The 19559-nt window shown below is 42.3% G+C and overlaps 1 protein-coding gene across 1 annotated transcript in view; it reads left to right on the top strand.

The window, feature by feature from the left end:
- The window catches only part of LOC131709430 (pyruvate carboxylase, mitochondrial-like), a 105899-nt gene that overhangs the window by 33497 nt on the left and 52843 nt on the right, over window positions 1–19559 (top strand). The window lies entirely within an intron of this gene.

Raw genomic sequence — 19559 nt, 5'->3', positions numbered from 1 at the left:
TTTACTATCAAGTCACCAGTGTTTTCCCTTTTGAGCCATGAAATGGCGGCCGTGTCAAAAAGTGATGCCTTTTTTTTATTGGACTAACGAAACAATAATTCATCACGAGCTTTCAAGACCTCAAAGGTCTCTTCGGGTGGGAGTAGGAAAGATTAATGTTTACATTAAAAGATGACATCAGAACTTTAACAAACCCGTTTTTGAATCCCTACAATTCTCATGCAAGGAAAAAAAAAAAAGCCTCAAACAAATTATTTTCCAGCAACTCTCATCCGGTCAATCTTGTCAAATAAGTCAGTTTGCAGCCGGCAAGCGGGAAGCATTTCTACAAATTTGAAGAGCGATTTTTAAAGCGAATTCCCCTCGGATTGCTCCCTGCTTTTAAAACAAGGCAGGCCGGTTCTTGCCAGCCTCTTGACGTGACAGCCCTGGCAGAGTGACATTTGACAGGCAGGCGATCAGATTTTCTATCTGGTCTTTCGGAGGAAGGGGTATTTCAAGGCATCTTGTCCTTAACCCTTTAACCATCAGCTGTGACATTTTTTAGGACAACCAAACCTGCTTTTAAGTGTTCCCGTGGTGTTTTTACAGTTGCCCCATGCTTTTCCCCATGGCTATACTATACATTTACTTTATTATTATTATTATTATTATTATTATTATTATTATTATTATTTATTTATTAGCAGACACCCTTATCCAGGGCGACTTACAATTGTTACAAGATATCACATTATACAGATATCACATTATTTTACATACAATTACCCATTTATACAGTTGGGTTTTTACTGGAGCAATCTAGGTAAAGTACCTTGCTCAAGGGTACAACAGCAGTGTCCCCCCTCAGGGATTGAACCCACAACCCTCTGGTCAAGAGTCCAGAGCCCTGACCACTACTCCACACTGCTGCCCTATAGTTTACCCTGCTATTTTTATTTTATAAATGTTTTACCCAGGGTTTCAGGTCAATTCCTGTCCAAATTTCCTTTTTAAAATGCATTTCCAATCCCTTTTAATAGATTTTGACATTTGGCAACGAATTACTGTTGAATCGAAGTCACTATTGGTTAATTTAATTGGCTTCAAATAAAAGCAGTTGAACAGTCCCAACAATTATGTCTCCTAAAATATCAATTCCTGTTCTTTTTTGAAGGAATTTAGTATACTTTGTAGTCAACCATACAAGTATTTACAAAATTTCAATGCAGTATTTAAAACTGGGTGCACAATCGACGCTTTCACAGATGAAGCAGTGGATCCGAACACACTGTGCTGCACTACAGTAGTTTCACACAATGCACCTCCTTGTCTACATGACATCTGTACCATCTTTTACTCCGGCTTTTGTACCCACCTGTAACTGTGTCCGTCTCTCCCCGACAGCTGCCAGTTTAAGCACAAGAACACACGGTGCACACACTTCGTGTAAACTGGATCACAGAAGTACCTGTAAATGACAGCGAGAGTTTAAGGCTGTGATTTTTATGGTGCTGGCTTGCAATTCATAATTAACAGGGTAGAGTTGCAAGGGAGTTATTGGAAATGGAAGAATCCAGAGGAGAGGGGGTTTGGGGTCATTTAAGCAGTAGCAGAAATTAATGCCTCTGAATCCGAATATAGATTATTGTTCCCTCCCTCCTAAGAGTGATTTATGGCTCCACTTAACAATATCGCATAATAAAGTAGGTTTGTGCATTTTCATGCACTGTTAAGACCCATTTAAGATCTTCAGAAAGACCCCAATTACTTTAATTCCCCCCCCCCCCAGGGATATAGTGGAGACATCTGGGGACTGTCTGTCCGTGCATCTGTTAGTATGTTTGTGTCTCTGACATTTTCTTGCATCTGTAAAACCACTTGGGCAATTGTCATGAAACTTGGTATATTTTTTTTAGCGTTCTGGGGATATGGGGAGAGGAGACCTGGTCACTTCATCTGACCGGCACGCTTACACATCTATTTTTAGCATGCATCCGCTTTTAAGGGTGTGACTGGAAATCTGGTAAAGAGAAGCTACGAAGAACCGCAATAGGAAATGGACAGAGAAACACGAGAAAACAAGTGTGTGTGTATCTAGCTACATCTTTGCATTTTATATACATGTATTCCCATCAGAGCGCTTCACATAAAGAACCAAAAGGAGAGTTCTACTAACAGTTAAAGGCAGGTCTGACCAGATGGGTTTTCAGTAGGCGTCCACTAGAGAGAGTTGCGTCTGCATGTTGGATTTCATCTGGCAGGGCGTAACCGAAAACTCTCGTGCCAAATGTTTTGAGATTTAGCTCTGGGAACGTTGGTCCGTTTTAACCTGGGTTTCCTTGGGCATGATTTGCATTTCAGAAAGCGTTTCCGGAGTCATGCATGCCAATATGTAGTGGAGAAGCGATACGAAGCGAGGTTTTGGGTCCTCATTAATCTTTTGATAGCAGTGCTGGCTGGGAGCTGTCCATCAGTGTGGTGCTGAAATACAAATTCAAGTCTCTGGTGCTGCAGACAGATAGTGTATTGCAACTGTGTAATCATAGACTCTGTACATGAGAGGTGACCCAATTCAAGGGCTTCAGCAGCCTGTGTATGCGGACAGATTGACAAGCAGCAGTCAGCAGAGGAAGTCAGACTGCACAATATACATCGTGGTTAAACCCGTACGGACGTTATACCATGTGCTCAAACTGCTCCACACTTAACTGAAGTGTTTCATTACTGGTAGCACTAGCAATTTTCTTTTGTTATGGCTAGGAAACAGTTTTGTTACCAGGTCAGGGATGGGAGTAAGACTCCTATTGCATAGCAGTTTCACGCATTCCTGGTTTTACTACCAACTTGATTAGCCGCAGTGCGTCTAGGTAACAAGCTCAGGTGTGCAGTGGTATGTGTAATTGTCAATAAGTTAATAAGGCTGTGAGCACACACTGAATAGATAGATTTTCCGCTATGGCTAATAGTTTATTTGCATTGCCTAGACTTTGTGTGGAGAGAAACCCACAAAACAGGGCAGCAGTGTGGAGTAGTGGTTAGGGCTCTGGACTCTTGACCAGAGGGTCGTGGGTTCAATCCCAGGTGGGGGACACTGCTGCAGTACCCTTGAGCAAGGTACTTTACCTAGATTGCTCCAGTAAAAACCCAACTGTATAAATGGGTAATTGTATGTAAAAATAATGTGATATCTTGTAACCATTGTAAGTCGCCCTGGATAAGGGCGTCTCCTAAGAAATAAATAATAATAGATCTTAATATTCTGTAATCTTAAAGAAATTACCCAATGATATCACCAATGTCTCCTCAAAGATATCTTAGTAGCACAGTAGCATTTCATGTTTGGATTTTTAAAATGTCGCTTTTTCAGTGTCAGTTTTTCGTGAAATGTGTAATTCAATATGTTAACAAGGTAACATTCAGCAGGTTTCATTTGACTTTTGAAGCAAAATTGGTCCATTCTATAGGGAGATGCAAAACCTTTGGTCTGAGCTGTACATAAAGCAGCCCTCTGGTACCTCTCTCTTTTCTCTCTCTCTCTCTCTCTCTCTCCTTGGAAGAGCGTGTTTTTATATAACTCTACTCAACCCCGAGGTGCAGTCGTTATGGTTTATTAAATTACTCATACAATGTGGCTTTCTGCTTCTGTCGAAAAAATCACCAGCCATGTAGATGGCATTTATTTAATTGATGGATTTGAACATTTTTCAAAAGCCTTTTTGATGCTTGAACTTTTAATACATCAAACTGCTGTACAAAAAACCAGCTGTGTTACTAATATGAGCGACAAACCAATGCAAATGTAACCTTTATACTAGTGGCTTGTTTTGGACCTATAGTTCTCCAGATATAGATCCTATTGCATTGCAGTTTTACTAAGAGGAACCTGACAGCTGGTTTAGTTTTGCTTCTGATAAATGATTGAACACGCTGCACAGAGCTGCACGATTTCTTTATTGCTGCGTGGTGGAGTTTCTATTTTTGACCCCCTCCATTTCCCCAAAGCACAGGGCAGTTCACTCTGTTGCCATGTATTTTAATTGGGTCGGCTGGAATTCTCTGCACCATCTGCAAATTTTAAAAGGGGGCGTGTTGTGTGTCTTTTGTTTTTTTTTTAATTTGTAGAAAAATAAACGGAAAATGTCTCAACGAGATTAATATACGCAGTGCCTGTGCTACTGTGCGAGCACAATCCATGTCTAGTGGAGCTTGCATCGCTTTCCTGCCTAACCTTTTATTCCTGCGTTTTAATTAGTTGGGTTTGTTCGTTTTGTGTGGGAGCCTTAATTTTTATAAATCAGATTTTTATAATGTTTTAAGGTGCATTGTAATCTCTAAGAAGCACCTTTTTTGTGTTTTTACACACGTGACTGAGCAGAGTACTATAGCTCCCCCTATGAAGCCCTGTGTGTGCTGTTGGTTGTATTTACGTGTGTGTGTGTGTGTGTGTGTGTGTGTGTGTGTGTGTGTGTGTGTGTCTGTCTGCACATTTGCCAGAGGCCTTTTCCTTGGAGCCTAAAATCCCCAGCTTGTGATCCGAAATAAATCTGGCTGCCTAATACCGTAATACTGAGTGAAACCAACTGCTCAGCCTGTCCCCTTCATCTGTGTCTGTCGACATCACCGTTTTTAATTGCTTTAATGACTGGCCTTGGCTGGCTTTGCTCTTTTTGAAAGGAGTTGAGGCCGAGTAGAGGAGGGATGACAGCAGAAGGACAGACTGTGTGTGTGGGTTTGTAGCATGCACCAGGGTGGGAATTAGACTATTGCATAGCAGTTGGAGCCATTCCATGTTTTACTATGAGCTTGACTTCACTTTTATACAATGTAGGTACATTTGGTTTCTTTTTGGTAAGGTGTAATCAAGTCAAATCTTGTGTCAAGCTTAGAGTTGTCTTCAACTCTCAGGATAGGAAACCTGGACAGGTTCAAACTGCACTGCATTAATCATAATCATAATCATATTATCAGAATAATCATATTATCAGAATAATCATAATCCTCAATAATAATCATAATATGAGGATTAGCAGATGCTTTTATCCAAAGTGATTTAGACTGGAGGTAAACTGTGCATCACAACTGCTGCTAAAGTCACTTGTTCTAGGACCTTGGTGGTATTATTATTATTATTATTATTATTATTATTATTATTATTATTATTATTATTCATGCTCTCAGTCATTGTAAAACCTGGACTGGCTCAAACTGCTCTGCGTTGGGAGTATGCCTGCCATCCCTGCTTTTAAACCAGCAGTTTAACGCTGTCCATGTTTACTACAGGCAGGGTGATCTGTGCTTTTTATTCATCTGTCATTAAGATTGTAATTCAATAAGCGTTTAGCAAGGCTAAGTGTGTGTGTGTGGCTCGTTTTACAAGGAGTAAATGGAGCGTGGAAAAATTGAAATAGGGCTTTTTACGTGACCATTTAAGCCTTGATGATTCTAAAACAGATGCTGTGTCCTCCCTTCCTAATGCACGATCCTCTCTCTCCCACGCACCTCAAACCCACACGCTGTGCCAGGCAAGGCTCGCTGCCCTCCCACCTTCTCAAAGCGGTCCTAACCGCGCTCCGCTGGGGAATGCAAAGTAAAGCAATTGGATCATCGCTGAAAGATTGTAGGAGCAACTTTTTTTTATAGCGGCTGCTTCGTGCTTTTGCCGAGTTTTGTCAAACAACTTTGTAGTAAAGCCAACAAACTTTTTGTACGATTGATTGCCAGCCAATTTCAATGACCGCTTTAGTTCTGAATGTCTTGGATTTAATACAGTTCAGTGTTTTTTATGTCTGGGATGGAAGATTCCTATTGCATAGCAGTTTCATCCACTCCAGGTTTTACTACTACGAGCTTGATTAGCCACAGTGTCTAGTGGCAGCAGTGTGGAGTAGTGGTTAGCGCTCTGGTCTCTTAAGCAGAGGGTTGTGGGTTCAATCCCAGGTGGGGGACACTGCTGCTGTACCCTAGATTGCTCTAGTATAAACCCAACTGTGTAAATGGGTCATTGTATGTAAAAGAATAATGTGATATATCTTGTAACAATTGTAAGTCGCCCTGGATAAGGATGTCTGCTAAGAAATAAATGAGAGAAATATTATTTATTATTATTATTATTATTATTATTATTATTATTATTATTATTATTATTATTATTCTTCTCAGATGTGTCTTAAACTCAAAACCAGGAATGGATCAAACCGCTATGCAATGGGAGTCTTATACCCATCCCAGGATATCTATATTGCTCGTGTGTTTTTTTTTTTTTTTTTTATAACTGTGTCCAAAGGCAGGAGCTGCCTAGTGTTTGTTGTGCAGAGGTAATGAAGTGCCGCATGCTGGAACGCTGTTCGACAGTCATCCCGTCGCTTTGTATGGAGTCAGGAGCTCGGCGAACGTCTCTCACAATAGCAGCTAGCCCCCTGACACTAACCAAAGGAGACGGACCAATTTCTTCAATAAACTCGAGCCACCTTTCAGTGACCTTTTAGCAGAAAGGACTGCAAATCGCAGCTTGGAACAAACCGACCAGAGCAGAAATGTACTACTGGGAACCGTGTGTGTGTGTTTTTAAGGTTGTGTTTGCATTATTTATTTCACTGTCAAATAATCCTTCAAGGAACATCAAGTGAACACATTGGTAAAATACATTTTAAAACCGAGCTGAGCTATTTAAATATGTGCACACTAACAGAGGTATACACAGAGACCACAGGGAGAGATCCACAGGGAAAAAGACACACACACACACACGGAGAGTAATGGGTCTTAATAAATCAAACAAGAAGCAACATTGGCAGCGACATTCATTAGTTTTAAAAACATGCACGCAGACACCAGGGTTACCAATCTCATCTCCTTCCACAAAGACCAGCCGCTGGCTCAGAAAATTTGTCCTTTCCCAGGATTAAAAGTCATCCAATCCAGGAAGGAAACATTGGAGTCAATTTACCCAGCAAAGAAATCAAACCGGTTTAATGCGTACGGTACCAACGCAGGCTGAGTCCAATATATTGCGAATTTTCCCTTTTAATTTAATTTTAGGGGGGTGGGGGGGGGGGGGGGCATTTGCTTTCTGATTTTAATGCGTTAAACACCTTTTTAAAAACAATTCTAAAAAAAGATAATGCCCTCTAGTCAAATTTTACTTTCAGCTTGATTTTATTGTTTTCCAGAACAGTTCAGTGCGTCGAAGGGAGACCAAAGCTAATGATAGATACAGAACTGCATGATGTGCAATGGAAGTCTGGATAACTTTTTCATCAAATTACGAGACGGAAAACGTTTTTTGCAATCTCAATACCATGTTTGCTCCACCAGCGAAGAGCAGAGGGAGGCTGTTTAAGGAGGCTCTTGTTCTCTCTTCTCCTTTCTTTTGCTCCAACAGCACAGTGTATGATTAAAAAGCTGAAGTGTGTCTTATTAATCTTGTAGTAAAACCAGGGATGAATCAGACTGCAACACCAGTGGGTGTCCTATTTAAGAACATAGTTTACAAACGACAGGAGGTCCCATTCATCCCATCTTGCTCGTTTGGTTGTTAGTAGCTTATTGATTCCAGAATCTCATCAAGCAGCTGCTTGAAGGATCCCAGGGTGTCAGCTTCAACAACATTACTATCCCTGTAGTTCTATACTGAGTTTAACACAGCAAGCGGAGCAGCCATCGCCTGACGGGTAAAACACAGAGCCTTCTCCTCCAATCCCAGCTCCCCTCCCTCCCAAAGCTCCAGAGAGATTAATGAGGAGGAGGACAGCCACACTCCTGCGGGGCGTGTTTGACCTCGCAAGCCTGAGGATGTCTTCAACGCTAATTGCAAAACTGTCCGATGAGAGAGTGACAAAATAAGAGGGGCATTGCCTACAGCACAATATAAGTGATTTTAAAAAAAACATTTTTTTCTACTGTGATGAATAATTCATTAGCCATTTACCACCTATTCAGGTACTACAAGCACAAAGGCAAATCTGGGACTGAGTTTAAGACCCACCTGAGCTTGTTGCCTTTACACACTGGGGGGCTAATCAAGCTGGTAGCAGTAAAAACCTGGAAGGGGTGAAACTGCTGTGCAATAGGAGTCTTACTTCCATCCCTGACCTATTGCTAAAACTATAAAAACACTGAATTGTAGTTTAATTGAGGAGTTATTGGAAAATATATAATTGTACGAAGTAACCTTTTAGTGTGTCCCAATTTTTTTTCTCATTGTTTTCCCCCTCACCGAATGATTCCCCACACCGCTCAGGAGACCCGAAGGATCAGCGGGCGTCCTCCGATCCCACGACCAGAGCCAGCTTCCTCTTCCACACCCAGGAACTCCAGAGCGGAGGTCAGCGAGCCCTGCGAGGTGTCCGCTCTGAGCTCGCTGGACGCCTGGCCAGCAGGGTTGGCTGTAGCTGCACTGTGCGACTCTCCCTGCACGCCGCGTGGCTGTGCTTTTACCAAACGAGCCCCTCTGGTGTCCTCTGTGGGGAAAGTGTTCAGCTTGGTGCGCTTGCTTCTGATCTCCCAGTTTTATTGATTGCCTTTCTTCCTCGTGAAACGAGTAGACAGACAGCCGAGCCCATGGGTGCGTGCTGCTGAATTCGGATCGCATCCAGCAGCCTCTCTTTCTGATTAAAAAATCGAAACGCTGTACAGCTGCAATAAAAGGAAGCATTTTCTCCCCTTGCTGGGGAGGGGGGGGGGATTTTTCTAGAAAAGTCAAAAGGAATTGTATGCAGGAGTTAAATACGGTGAGCAAACCTGTCCATGTATATAAGCACAGGCATGCACACGCTGGCTTGTGATTCAAATCGACTGCTGCACCCAGTCCTGGGGTTCAGCACTCCTCTCAATGAAGTCTATTATTATTATTGAAATGATCAGGAGCCAGGAGTTTGAGCAGGGTTAGAAACTCACACTAGCCCTGCTGCTGCTGCTGCACCCAGTCCTGGGGTTCAGAGTTCCCCTCAATGAAGTCTATTATTATTATTATTATTATTATTATTAATATTGAAATGATCAGGAGCCAGGAGTTTGAGCAGGGTTAGAAACTCACACTAGCCCTGCTGCTGCTGCTGCACCCACTCCTGGGGTTCAGAGCTCCCCTCAATGAAGTCTAGTATTATTATTATTAATATTGAAATGATCAGGAGCCAGGAGTTTGAGCAGGGTTAGAAACTCACACTAGCCCTGCTGCTGCTGCTGCACCCAGTCCTGGGGTTCAGAGCTCCCCTCAATGAACTCTAGTATTATTATTATTAATATTGAAATGATCAGGAGCCAGGGGATTGAATGATCAGGCTCCTGGTTTTTAATCTGCTCTGAATTAACTGATCGCACTGATCGCAGCCTGAGTGAGTCACAGCTGAGCCTGTAGGATTGTTCAAGCAGCTTTGATTAGACACACAAGCCGATCCGATGTGCTCGACTTGCTTCCAAGTTATCAGCCAAGAACGTTCTGGGATTAGGGGGGGGATTTGATTTTCAACTCTACCAAGAAATAAATGTCAGTTAACCCTTGCCTTCTGGTGTTATTGTTTACTGTAAACAACCCCATAAAGGCTCACTGTCTATTTCGGTGTAAATCTTGTCTCGCATTTAGTAACGCCCCCTCCAGCTCCTAAACTGTTTGTTTTAATACTCGTAACTTTTTTTTTATAAATCCTTACGCTATCTGTTCACCCCAGTGCTTTTTGAAGCACTTGAATTATTAAATGCAACCTGTGTTTTTTTTTTTTGCTTTTAATATATAAAAGGGAATGTCATGTACAATTCTCCAAGATGAGCCCAGATTAATCAGAAAGTCGCTCCTGTTTTACATTGTCAGGCCCGGTGTCTCTCCTAGATGCTGTTGACCCTCCTTGTCAACGAACACTGATTTATATCTGCTTTACATCTCTCTCTCTCTCTCTCTCTCTCTCTCTCTCTCTCGGGTCAGTTATAAAGGATGTCTTGTAAAATTGCCATTTCTTTGTACAGCAAGCAAGACTATCGAGAGCACAGCGATTGTGCCTTTCTCTGGAGCAAATGCTCTCGTTTTCAAAATGTAGCGATTCACAATTTATTCTGCTGAATTTGAGTACCTGTCTTGCATATTGATTGCCTCACTGCGTGCGTGTGAAGCTGAACTTTGAACTCTGCGTGCACTCCTTGCAATATCTAAACAAGATTCTATATTTCAAACAATTGTTCCAGACACAACATATGAAAAGTCTTATCAGTTCCTTGTTACTGTCTAAAAATTGTCAGCATGTTCCTTTCAAATCCTGATGTGACCAAGTTATGTCTTCAGCTTGGCTGGTCCCACGCACTCTGTGGAGAGTAGGTTGGGTTACTAGAAAAGGTCAGATGGTTTGAATGGAATGAAGTCAGTTCTGTACCGGCAGTTGGCGTTCTCCAGATAAGCTCAAAGACGGAGGGAGAGAAGTTATAAATAACTAAATATTAGAACGAAATCCAGAACCGCCTGTCCTAAAGACGAGGGAAAAGTGCAACAAATTGATTCAACTCTTATCTGCGTGGTCGTTTTTATTTTGAGTTTTGCAGACTGTCTTCCCTGTGACGTGGGTAAAGTCGCAGTCAGGCTAAAAGTTCAAATCCTGTACAGCATAAAGCGGTTTTAATTTTTGCTGGTATTCATTTAATTTTTATCAGCATATGGTACATTAAACTGCCAGTTAGCATACATATTTCAGCTTTTACAGCATTTCTTATTCATCAGCGAGGGGAGAAAGTGTTCCTTATCACAGTCTTCAAGAGTGTGCCGCACTAATGGATGTCTTGAGTTCTGCAGCAAGTGCGACCAAAAGGAAATTAACTATTTAATCCTCCAGATGCATGTAATGAAGCTAATTAATTTCGAAAGGCCAGTTTGCTACGACTGAACTGTAAGTGTCTTATAAAACCATATGCTGAGGCACACTGCCCGGACTCTCTTAGGACCTGTTTTTAATATGGGGGACACGATTTTCTCTGATCCCGTCCTTGACGTGGTAGAGACGCCAAGATGTTGGGAGGAATCCATTCAAGCCTCTCCATTTGTGCAGCCCCAGTTCTCTCTCTAGGTTTTGCCTTTGCTGATCTGCTCTGGAGCAGCCTGACCAACAGGGCTTTCCTTCTCTCTCTCTCTCTCTCGTCCCCTTTTCTGGCAGGCTGCGTAACTTGTGGTGCTCACACACGTTGAAACATACGATCAACCAAATCTGCGTCTCTAGTTCAGATTGCAAACCCGAGCGTAGTCATCTACAGCTTGATAGTTTGATCACGCAGGGTTTTAATTCGCATTCAGGAGCTGCTATGCAGTCCCATTTTATTTTAATTTAACGAAAGGGAATTTTGAACCTCCCCTCCAGAAATGAAAGCCTGGTGTTCTACCCCACTGCGATATCTTGTCCCCAAACTATTGCCTCTTCCTCGCACCCCTGTCCCCTCTCTGTCTCCTGGTACCTCATTAGGGCTCAGAAGCTAGCTGCCTTTTTTAATGTGTCCTCTTTTTTTTTTTATATTCTGCCGTTGTGCGCACAGGGAGTCGTGTGTGGCTCCAGGCTCTTCATGGTCAAAACCTGTTTTTTGATCTAACAGATTTCATCTCCCACAGTCACTTTACTGTATTTTGTTAGCAAGTGGATTTTTTCATCACCAAGTAACTGCCCTCGGACAGCGATAAAGATTTAAAGATAAGCGGTAAAGAAATGTAAAGGATGGTTATTTTAATTCATTTATTTGAAGTAACTTTTTATTGCCGTATAATTACCAGAGAATATATATTGGCTGAGTGTTGAGAGTGGAGCTCTCTTTCCTATAGACTTCTATACAGCTCTGCAGTGTTGAGAGTGGAGCTCTCTTTCCTATAGACTTCTATACAGCTCTGCAGTGTTGAGAGTGGAGTTCTCTTTCCTATAGAACTCTATACAGCTCTGCAGTGTGGAGAGTGGAGCTCTCTTTCCTATAGAACTCTATACAGCTCTGCAGTGTGGAGAGTGGAGCTCTCTTTCCTATAGACCTCTATACAGCTCTGCAGTGTGGAGAGTGGAGCTCTCTTTCCTACAGACCTCTATACAGCTCTGCAGTGTGGAGAGGGGAGCTCTCTTTCCTACAGACCTCTATACAGCTCTGCAGTGTGGAGAGTGGGGTTCTCTTGCCTAGATCTGCAGCTACCAAAAGCATGCATAATGCCGGAAGGTTTTCTTGGGTAAGTGTCATGTGTGCATGTAACATTTTGAAGCTGTGTGACTTATTCCCCCTGCATGGGGAAGAGTGTCAGAAATGTGGTCTGAAAATGCCTCCTTGACCCAATTGTGGGGTAAGCCCTAGACGAGTGCTATTTTTAAGCTTGTGTCAAGGGCATTTCAACAAAGACTTACTAATTGATGCAAGGAGTCCACGCTCCCTTTGGCATGCTTTCAGAGACCCAGTATACGGCTATAGCGGTGAAGGAGACGATTGCCTCGAAGCTCACTGCATGGTTTTATTTGCGTACAGTATTTTTTTTTCGTTCAGTCTTCAAACCAGCTAGATTTTCTGCTCAGTCTGGCTTGCCAAAAAGCTCTCTGTGAAAGCGTTTCTAATCTGTTTTGGACGGTTTGAGAGGAGTGCTCTGCTTCAGTCTTATCAAGAAGCATCAAGCAATCCTCCTTGGTTTAATCCTCGCCCTCTCAAACTTGACTCCACTAAAGAGCTCTTCTGCTGTTCTGCGTTATTTGGGTAGGGGGTTCAAATAACACGCTGCAGCAAACGCACACATTTTATGTCTGTTTCAATAGTAGCTGATCTCCTGTAGCTGTTGCTTTTAAGAACATAAGTGTTTCCAAACGAGAGGAGGCCCCATTCGGCCCATCTTGCTCGTTTGGTTGTTAGTAGCTGATTGATCCCAGAATCTCATCAAGCAGCTTCTTGAAGGATCCCAGGGTGTCGGCTTCAACAACATTACTGGGGAGTTGGTTCCAGACCCTCACGATTCTCTGTGTAAAAAAGCGCCTCCTATTTTCTGTTCTGAATGCCCCTTTATCTAACCTCCATTTGTGACCCCTGGTCCTTGTTTCTTTTTTCAGGTCCCCTGGGTTGTCAATACCTTTTAGGATTTTGAATGCTTGAATCAGATCGCAGTGTAGTCTTTGTTCAAGACTGAATAGCTTTTAGCCTGTCTGCATACGACATGCCTTTTAAACCCGTGATAATTCTGGTTGCTTTGATTTCTCTGAACAGCTGGGGTTGTGTCTGCATCCTCCTGATTCTGGGGGTTTTCATTTGATTTGATGCTCAGATGTTTGTTTTTTTTTTGTTCTGTGGCTGAGCATTGTGGAGTCTTCCTAAAAGCAAACCAGTGGGGGAGAGGGTGTGGAATACAACTCAATAGAACAAGGAATTTGTTCAAGTCTCACGAGGAGGAAACTGGCAATTTGGACGACCGGATCCTGTTTTTAAACCCAGTGTTTTCGTGCACCTCATTGCAAAAATAAGGAAGTAGGCGTGGTTTTTAAAAGGTCAATAGACAAAGCGTTTTTTTTTTTTAGGCCTCTGGTGAACGAGCACGAGAGGCATTTTGTTTTTTTAAACATCTTTTTTATAGAAAGCACTTCCAGGATCTGCCATGCTGCTGTTTTTCTATAAATCTCTCCTGCTTTTTTTTTTTTTTTTTGTGTGGTATTTACATAAACTCTGCGACAGATTTCCTTGGGCAGTAATAGGGAACGATCACCTCAATATTGGGGATTATTGAATTCCGAGCAGAGGAAAACAAGCATCATAAATATTAATGTTCTGCTTGAACTGGTTCTTATTAAATTGCCTCCTGTCTCTCCGGTCGCCTCTCTCCAGTTGATTAAAAAAAATAGCTGGGTGTATTTTAGGTGCAGCTAATATCATTTGCATCGGGGTCTTTAACCCTAAACCAGATGCAGTACTTCTGGAGGGGGAAACAAGTTTGTAGGGTTGTCATGCTCTCTGTTTTAGAAACTGCTCTAAATTAACCATTTGAAAGGTGTGAAAACAAGCTAGGAACGCACTGCTAAATCTGCCTAACAACTTTCTGTTTTTCTGATTTGAATTGTTTGCTGTGCCTTCCCCTTGTCTTTGAGGATTGCAATCTGATAGTGGATTAATAGTGTGTGTGTGTGAATTAGCTTTATCATACCTTTGCTATTTATATTGCTTGCCTATGCTTTATCCTAGTTTTGTTTTGTAATACTTTCCCATACATCTCTGCTTTTACAGTGCTTGCCTATGCTTTACCAGACCTCTCTGTGCTTTACAATGCTTCCCTATGCTTTACCAGACCTCTCTGCTTTACAATGCTTCCCTATGCTTTACCACACCTCTCTGTGCTTTACAATGCTTCCCTATGCTTTACCAGACCTCTCTGTGCTTTACAATGCTTCCCTATGCTTTACCAGACCTCTCTGTGCTTTACAATGCTTCCCTATGCTGTACCAGACCTCTCTGTGCTTTACAATGCTTCCATGTGCTTTACCAGACCTCTCTGTGCTTTACAATGCTCCCCTATGCTTTACCACACCTCTCTGTGCTTTACAATGCTTCCCTATGCTTTACCAGACCTCTGTGCTTTACAATGCTTCCCTATGCTTTTACCAGACCTCTCTGTGCTTTACAATGCTTCCCTATGCTTTACCAGACCTCTCTTTACAGTGCTTGCCTATGCTTTCACTATGTTGGATTACACTCTGCTATGCTTTTACTATGCAGGGGAGGTCTTCTAAGGCTCTAAAACTAAGTCGGAGCAGACGGTGTCTCTGTCCCCTGCAAACCTCGACCTCCAATGAGTGTCTCTCTCTTAATGAACTGGCTCTGTGTTAGATTGCTCAGCTCGCTCTTTGTAACTGGGGCAGTCTCCTGGCTCGAGTGAAATCAATGAAGGCTCCTGTCCTGCTGCAGAGGTCAGTGGAGTCGGTGCTCTTCGGTGAACCGTCTGGCAGCCCCTAATCAGAAAGACGAGCGGAGCCCAATGCAGGATCACTCTCGCTCTCTCTCGTCGTCCTTCGTAGCCTCCCCTCGTTTGTAAACTTTCTTATGTTTTATCCCTGCGATCTGGGGCTGAGATGTTCACAGTGATGGAAAATCTTTTTTTTTTTTTTTTAAATTGCGTGTGCTGACCTTGGAGTACCAGCGACCCCCTTTCTGTCTGGCGGACAGGATCCATTTACAGAAGCTGGCCTACATTTCACAAGTCAGAAGGGAGCAAGGACTATCATCGCCCTTGTGAATAAATTTGTGTGTGTGCATCTGTCTCTGTCTGTGCATGGGTCTGTGTGTCATGAGTGTGTGTCTCCTCTGTGTCTGCACCTGTCTCTGTGCATGATCTTGTATGGGTCTGTCGTTTTTTGTCTGTGTAGCCGTCTCTCTCTCGTGTCAAACGGAGTGCTTGCCTGGTTAGCGTCTCCGCTCAGATGTTCACAGGAGAAGCACAGACAGCCGATCAGAGAACCAATGACACTTTTAACCTCAATGCCTTTCACTTTTCTCTCCTGTCAGCTTCACTTGTCGTTTTTGTTATTTCAACTCTGCTTCTTCAAAGACCACATTTTCCACTCCTGCTTTTCCCAGTTAGTCTTGAGTGACAAACGCACCACGCCGCAGCGTCGATACTAAATAATACACAAGGCAAAGCCGCAAGCTAATCGTGTAGCCGTCGGCTGCCGAGGCATTAAACTGACAGGTGCGATTCGACAGACGGTCCACAGCCAATTCTCGTGAAATACGAACCAGCAAAACAAAGTTCTTATCAGTAGTGTATAGGAATCTCAAACCAAATGCATACTTTTTCAGTAACACTGAAATCAAATTAACATTATCAAACCGCGATAGTCTTTTTAGATTTTTTTTTTTTTTCTACCTAATTGGAACATTTTTAAAACGGGTTTGATTTCCATCAGGGATGAGTGCAGCATCTTCCCTGGCTAATCCTGGCATGCAAATCATCCCTCCAGCGTAGGTAATTACTGCAGATCAAGCTTTTCTGTAGAGGAGAGAGAGAGGGTTCAAATATTGGAACGAACTCATTGGTAGAAAGACAGGCTCCTAATTTAATTAAATAATAATAAATAAAACCTTTTAAGCAATTAAAGTTGTTTGCAGGCGCATCCATGAATATTGCAGTACTATTGTGTATGTGTGTGTGTTTTTAGTTTTGTTTCCCTAATGTGTTCTCTCATCACGATACAGATGAACTGTGACTCTGGTGCTTTTTTTGTTGTGTTTTGTTGAAGTGAATCAATAAAGCAACGTGAGACCTTACCGTGACCTTTTCATTTCAACACCAGCGTTTTGTGGCTTTTTGAAGTACTTCATTTAAAAGCGTTTGAATTTATTTTTATATCATTTTTTTAAATGATTTCAAGAAATCCTGTATACTTGTTCATGCATGTTTTCAGCTGGATTTTAAATCCTTTCAGGAAAAATCGACACCCAGTTTTTGCTGCTTTGAATTAGTGCTCGGTTTGCAGGGATGGAAATAAGACTCCTGTTGCATAGCGGGGTGACCCGTTCCAGATTTTATTGCAAGCTTGATTAGCCACGATGTGTCAGGTCTCAACTCCTAGCAAAACCAGGAATGGCTCAAACCGCTATGGAATTATTTAAATCCTCGTAATTGGTTTAAAATTTGTTGACCCTCCATGCTTAAAAGGTGCAGTGTCATCCAAATACAATACACGTTTTAGTCAAAGAATAAGACTCCTATTGCACAGCAGTTTCACCCATTCCGGGTTTTACTACGAGCTAGCCCCTGTGTAGGTAACAAGCTCAGGTGTGTGTCCTTGTTAAACTCCTCGCAAAACCAGGGAATGGATCAAACTGCTATGCAACGGGAGTCATTTTCCATCCCTGTCAATGCGTTCAATGTTACCTGTTCGATATTCAATGTAGGAAATTGGTTGAAATCATTTGTAAAAAATTGCATCCCGACACGTTTCAGTACAGACCCAATCTGAAGAGCTTGACTAACGTATTGGAACCAGATATTGCTTTTGTTAGACATCCTGATTTTATTCAGCGAGGAAAGCGGTTTTGTTTTTTGCTCCTTGGTTTGATCTTGCCTTGCTTGTGTAACTCTCCCACAGAGTCTCCCACTCCCTCCTCCCCCTTTCTTTTATAAGATTCATTTCTGGGTGAAATAAAGGTTAACCAAAATACAATTCCCGTATTGAGATCTGTTGGCAGCATCCGATGTGACCCTGAAGATGATCGAGCTATCAGCTCCGAGACGCCGGGTGCACTGTGTCTCGCGGTCCTCGCGTCAAATTACCATGAACCAGATTTCTCCTGACAGCCCCTCAGCCCAATAGCCAGACTGCATGCATGTATGCATGACTTCACAGCTGTTGAACAAAAAGAGTGGGGAAGCCACCACACGCAAGTCAATCGCTACCTCCTAATAACAATAAGCACTCTGGAATGTGTCTTTGTCACCAGTTTAGGGGGGGAATGATTTGCTAGTCGCACGATCCTGTGGGTTGTTGCTCCAGCTGTTCTTGCACGGATTTTGCTGGGCTCTTTTCTCTGCTGGGTTTGTGAGCAGCAGTGAAACAGCAATTAGATTGGTTTTCCTGGGCTACTGGGATGAATCGCACAAGCACAGTGTGTTTTATAAGCTATGAAGTCAAGATTTCCTTAAATCCTCTTGTTTTTAGATTAATGTTGATAGATTTGTGTCGGGTGTGTTTCTGGATGAACCAGACATGGAGAGTGATCTCTGCAGCCGCGGTTAGTTCTGTCGTTGCTGTCCTTCAGGGCAGTGGTGTGGGCATTGAACCTGCTTGGGGAGCCACAGGCTCAGCATAGCTACTGTGCTTTTGAAAGACAAAAGTGTGTGTGTGTTGTGTGGTGTGTTTTGTTTTTTTTTTTTTTTTTTTTTTTGTTTTTTCTTTTTAAGAGGAGCAATATCTGGTGCTGAATGAAGTTTTATTCAGATCAAGCTCTTCACGGAAATCCAGTGAGGGTCGCTGGTGTGGATCTGAGGGGGGTCAGGGGGCTGATTCCCCGTTCAGAGTGAATTCAGAAACAGCTGCTTGGGTTTGTGTGGGTCGCTGTTCTCCGCAGAATTTAAGAAAAGCAGCTATCATCACAAACCCGAGCAGCCTGTTTCACTGACCTGGTAAATCAGCCCGATCGACACCAGTGACCCTCTCCTGCAGAGAGCGCGATCCGGACACTCTATTGATCTGTCCCCTGCGTCATGAAGGAGCCCAAACATTTTAAAAGAAACAAAGAAGCCTTGAATTAATAACTGGAGTGGGGACTGCATCAGAAACCTGTCCTGTCTTATTTTTCCAAGCCAACGGAAATATTTTCAGCCTTTCTCGCAAATAATTCAGCTTGGAGAGATTTGACAGGTCTCCTCCCTGGCTGGGTGTCGAGGCCGTGAGCCAATTTTAAAAATGCTCCAAAAAACGAAGCCTTCGCTGGTTTTGTAATTCTGCTGCGCTGTGGATGACGAGGGGGACCGTGTATTGAGGGCTGCTGCTTGTGTTGTGGTCTCTCTTGGGGTCTGTTTTGCTTTCTGAGCTGTCTGACTGACCGCTAATCCCAGCCATGCCTGAAATGTAACCGACCCAAATCCCTCTCCCGCCCATGGCTCATTTTAACACCTAGAGCAGCTGTTCAAATATCAACAACTGCCGTTAAGGGAGTTGAATCTGAATGCCACGATCTGCTTTGAGGCACAGGCCCAGTACTGGAAATCCAGTATAAATAATAATCAAAAGTTTTGTTTTTTCTTGGTTTTTTGGCTTGCGTTCTACAGCGTGATTTATTTAGGAGGTGGATATCAACACAGCCCTTTTTTCAAAGCTCACCACAGTATGTTTGCAGTTTTTATTATGGTTTTTCCCCATTGTTATGCTATGTGTTTAGCATAGTTTCCCCCCCTGGTTTGCCAGGTTTATTAATATGCTTTGACAAATATCTTGCTATTTTTTTTTATGCTTACCTATGTGTAGGGCGCTTTCAGTGGGGGGGGGGTTTTATCATGTGGTGCCCCCCCCCTTTTTTTTTTTAAGTTCTTTTGAGCAGACTCTTTCTTAATCAACTGTAGGATAAATGTTGATTTTGTAAAACAGGATAACATTTGAAAGCAGCTAAATGCAGTGCAACAGATCTGGCAAGCGTTTGCTGTATTAATTCACAAAAGGAACTGCCTTTTACACAATGGATAAATTTCACAGATATTGTGAAATTTTAGTGATAATCGTGAAACAGTCTTGGTTCTGATCCTGTAAAGTAATTGTCTAAGTTTGAACTTCTAATGAACTCTTCGGGCAAGTGGCCTGTCTGTTTGCTCCTCTCCTCTCCCCTGCATTATTATTATTATTATTATTATTATTATTATTATTATTATTATTATTATTATTATTATTATTATTTTTATTATTTATTAATAATATTATTAATAATCATTTTATTCCTGTATTTGGCAGACTTCTGCTTTATCCCAGGCGACTCACACAGGTGTTACAGGGCAGCGCAGGGTTACAATGCAAGCTTCATATTTAAACACAGTGTAGTTTACAGCAAGTGCAAATAATAACACTACTAGAATCCAATATGAACTAGGATGCTATGTATAATAATAACACTACTAGAATCCA

The sequence above is a fragment of the Acipenser ruthenus genome, chromosome 43, assembly GCF_902713425.1.
Source record: "Acipenser ruthenus chromosome 43, fAciRut3.2 maternal haplotype, whole genome shotgun sequence".
Lineage (NCBI taxonomy): Eukaryota > Metazoa > Chordata > Actinopteri > Acipenseriformes > Acipenseridae > Acipenser > Acipenser ruthenus.
The sequence above is the reverse complement of the archived record's forward strand: the minus strand, read 5'-3'. Positions and strand labels throughout refer to the sequence as shown.